This window comes from Dryobates pubescens, chromosome 20, assembly GCF_014839835.1.
Source record: "Dryobates pubescens isolate bDryPub1 chromosome 20, bDryPub1.pri, whole genome shotgun sequence".
Classification (NCBI taxonomy): Eukaryota; Metazoa; Chordata; class Aves; order Piciformes; family Picidae; genus Dryobates; species Dryobates pubescens.
The window spans coordinates 7,912,540-7,916,872 of record NC_071631.1 but is presented as its reverse complement, the minus strand read 5'-3'; positions in this window follow the sequence as shown (position 1 = coordinate 7,916,872).

The following is a 4,333-nucleotide window of genomic DNA, read 5'->3' as shown; positions in this document are numbered from 1 at the left end:
GTGCTTCAGCCTCAGGGACTGTATCAGCAGGACACAGTTGCTCTCATGGGATATATGGTAGGGAGACATCCCATGGCTGACAGTGACAGACTGCAGCTGAGCATGGCACTGAGACATGGAAGGACCTCAGAGATCATCCAGTTCCAGCCCTCTGCCATGGGCAGGGACACCTCCCACCAGCCAAGATCATCAGATCAAGCCCTGGGCTGGATGGGGAGGCAGATCCCCACGGGGTGTGGTTGTGCAGCAGCTTAGGTCTTCAGTAAGACAGAGGATGCCCCTTTGGAAGGGCTCATCCCAGTGCTGGCATCAGACAGTGCTGGCATCAGACAGTGCCACCAGACACCAGCACAGACAGGCAGGACAGGGCCTGCAGGCAAACTCTCCTGGGTCACTGTGCCATGCACCAGAGGGCAGCTACCCTCCCATGCTGGTGTCTGGGAGGCAGTGCCCAGGGGATGTTTCAACAAGACCCTCAAGACTCCTTCACAGAACTTCATACCCAGGCCAGCACTTCCCAAACCAGGGAATTGCCTCAGTTCCCTTCTTTAAGGGGCAGAGGAAGGGAGGCAGGCAGAGGGCTTGGGGCTTGCCCTGTTTCATGGTGCCAGTGCTGCTGAGCCCAGCCCTCAGCCTGGACCCTGCTGTTTGCAGAGTTCCTGCCACATCTCCCACCTCTGCCACACGGTGTAAGGGGCAGAGGCTGGTGCTTGCCCACCTGCCCACACTGCCGAGCCCAGCGGTGGGCACTCTGCCCTTTGCCACCCCCGGGGGGAGGAAGCCCCTGGGCGGCGTGGGAGGTGGGAGCAGACGAAAGACTCCTGGCTGCAGCGGGACCTCAGCTCTTCTGAGGCCAAAGCTGTGCAGCTGCAGCTGCTGCTGAGCAGGTGCTGCAGGTGCTGTGTGCTGGCACCAGTGTGCCAGCCTGAGCAAGAGCAGAGCTCCAGAAGGAGCTGGGAGGATTCCTCTTGCTGTCCCTAAGCGGGGCAGAGTGCAGCAGGGAGCGGCCACGTTCCTGCTGTGCTGGGTGTCCTCTTCTCCTTCCCTGGCAGAAATGGAGACATTTGCCACTGCAGCCCGGGGCTCCAGAGGTGCTGTGGAGCACAGAACCACAGGACTGTGCCCGGTGAGGTGGGCACCACCAGCCCTTTCTCTCTCTCGGTGCTGTCTTAAGAGACGTGGCAGCTCCGGCGGTGCCTGCAGGACAGGGAGCTGCAGGGCTGCTGTGGGCTCCTGCTGGGGCGGCCTGTGGGGGGTCACTGTGGCACTGTCCTGCTGCTGGGACCATGTCACCCAGCTGGGAGCTCATGTGCTGCAAGCAGCATGGGCACTCTTGGGCACTGTGTGTGCAAGCTGGGCTGTGCTGCTGCGAGCCAGCTGCTTCCTGAGCATTGGATGTGTTAAGACAGAAGGAGATTCCCAAGCCCTCTGCATCAGGGCTGGCATAATCCATGATGAAGGACATGGAAGGTAGCATCTCCAGGTGATTTTAGTGATGCCCACCACCAGGATGGAAAGGGCATACAGAGGCTAGAGCCTGGTAAGGCTGCCCTGGGAAGCTGCTGCTTCCTGCCCTCCAAGGCTGGGGTCAGCTCTTTGCTCCTCTCACCACTGCAGAGCGGAGCTCCTGCACACTCATCCCATGGGCATGTCCCTGCCATGGCAGCTCAGCTTCCAGGGAAGGCAGGGAGTGGCTCCATGGGAGGCAGTTTTCCCACCTGTGTTTGGGGAGGGCAGAAGAGGCAGCACCTGCAGGGCTCATGCCTAGGTCTGGGAATGACTAAGTGCCTCCTGTCCCGTTGGACCTGTCCCTCTGGCAAGCACTAAGAGAGGATCCTCAGGGGACCATGGGTCACCTTACACAGCCTGCCATGGGCTTTTATTCCTGGGTCACATCAGCCTGCTTTGCCTGGAGGAAGCAGCTGTCCCCCCAGCAAAGGCAGCAGACATCCAATGCTTGGAGCAGTGTTTGGAGTCCTAATTCAGGCCCAGCTTGCTGGAAGGGTGCTGGGGTTAGTGCAGAGATGAGGATTCTGCCTTCTTGCTGTGCCCTGCCATTGCCCTGCTCCAGGCCTGGAGCCATGGTGCTCCACAAACCCATCCTGGCAGCTTGGACCCTCCAGCAAGCATGGGCAGCATCACAGCCCAGGGGCCAGGCAGGGAGCAGGCAGTGAAGGGACAGGGCTGGGGCAGTTCATGCTGTGACTCAGTTTACAGCCTCAGTGCTGCACTGCACATCCCTGAGCACCCATTGGGTGTGACTCTGAGAGCAATCAGCTCTATCTGCATAGTTTTGCATAGGATCATTTCACCTTTTCTTTGCAGGCCATTTGGAAGGTGCTCCAGTGGAGCAGCCTTGTGTCCCTGGAAGTCCCAGCTCCCCCAGAGGCTCACCTCTGCAACTCTGCTCCTCTGCTGATCTCAAGGAGATTCTTGTTCTCCTAAACAACTTGAGGCCGTCTTGGGGGGATGGGATGTTGTAAGCAGGGGCTGAAGTTGGTGGAGAACCTCCAGCTCCTCCTCTCAGCTCCCTCTGAGTGCCTGTAAATGGGTGGCAGTGTTAATGTCACCAGCTGGTCTGGACCACGTGGAGTGGTTCTGCTGTTGCTAGAGTGTGAGTCCACATCTGAGCTATGGAGCCACGGGGGCAATTAGCAAGGTTTTTCAGCTGGAAATACACAGTGTAAACCCAGGGCACCTATAATTAAGTGTTAAGAGCTGTAATTAATGCTGCCTGTGTGAGTATCTCTGCTCCTTGTGGAATCCAGACGGTCCCTGCCGCTCCCTGCTCCGTGGGGTGGGCAGAGAGGGTGCTATGGGCAGGCTGTGAGGGGACAGCCCCAGGGCACACATCCAGGGTCCAGCAGAGAGCTGCTGAGACACTGAAGACTCAGACAATCAACAACCTGCTCCTGCAGCTGTTCTGGATTTCATCTGCTCAAGAGCAGCTCCAGGAGGTACAGCTGTGGTGGCTGAGAGGTGTCTGGAGGAGCCAGGGGAGCTCTTCCTCTTGGGGCTGTGTGAGGAGCCTCTCCCAGGGCAACACACTGAAGAACAGCTGCTTTGGTACCACCTGTAGCAGCTTCTGGATGCATCTGTGTTGCTCTGCAGGTGACCTGTGAGGTGCTGGGAAGGAGGGAGGCTGTGTATGAGTGCTAAGGACTGGCTGAGACTGCAGCACAGTCACCTGGAAGTCAGCATTAACCCAGGCTGTAAATTGGTATTGACCAGAGTGGGTAAACAGAACCATCTCCACCTGGGAAAACAAGGTCTGCAGGAGGGAGGTGACTGCTCATGCCACCCAGCAAGTGGAGGACAGAACCTCCTCCACCCTCCACAGGAGTCAGGCATCCTGCTCACCAGTTCTGCACCTCAGTCATGGGATGCACTCAGCTCTCATAAAGCACAGGAGGCTGGAGCAGAGGAACAGAGACAGACTGAGGACACAGGAACTGAGACAGAAGCTTGACCTTGAAGAGGGAAAAAAGCTCTAAGTTTTCCTAGGAGGTGCCTGAAGTCCAGCAGAGGAACCTGCTGCTATTTACACAGCTTGACTTTGGGAGGCATATTAACCTCTGCAGGACACTCTGTGTTCCTGCTCCTCCTCGGTGCTGGGCACCAGCAGTGCTCTGCAGGAACCCACCTGCCTGTACCTCTTGCTCTCCTGCTGAGGTGGAAATGGTCCATGGAGTGCTGGTTTCAGTCTGGAGGCAGTGAATGGAACTCTGCACGCAGGACTGTGACTCCTGGAGCAAGAGAGGATCTGCCTCAGGTGACACATGGACTGCCCTCTGCTACGTGACTCACCCTGCAGTACTGCAGTCCCTGCCCGAGCGCTCTCCCAACCAAAGCCATGCTGGATGCCTTTCACATGGCTCTCCTCTGCACTCATAGCTCTGCTTCTACTCACTCCAATCACAAGAGCACAGACTTGCTGCCCCAACAGTAATCAAACCCTCCCTTCATGCAGGGAAGGAGCTCTTGCCAAGAACTTTTTCAGCACCCAGGCTTGAAATGGTCTCTTTTCCTTGCCTCTTGTCTGCCTTCTTGGCTCTGTTTCCCAGGAGCTGCTGTCTCAGGGCTGCTGCCTGTACAAAATTAGCTCTCCAGAGCTGTGTTGTGATGCACTTGAAGCAGCCCTGCTGGTGTCAGTGCAACTGCTCCTGGGTTGCAGCTCTGCCTGTGTGTGAGTTTGCTGCACTGGGCTTGGGTTCACGTGTCCCTTGGAGTGCACCTGGGGATTTTGTCAAGTTCCCACTGTCCTGACTAAATGGAGTTTCCCCTGGCATCATTCATCTGTTTGATCAGAGCAGGGATGTTGGCTACTCTGACT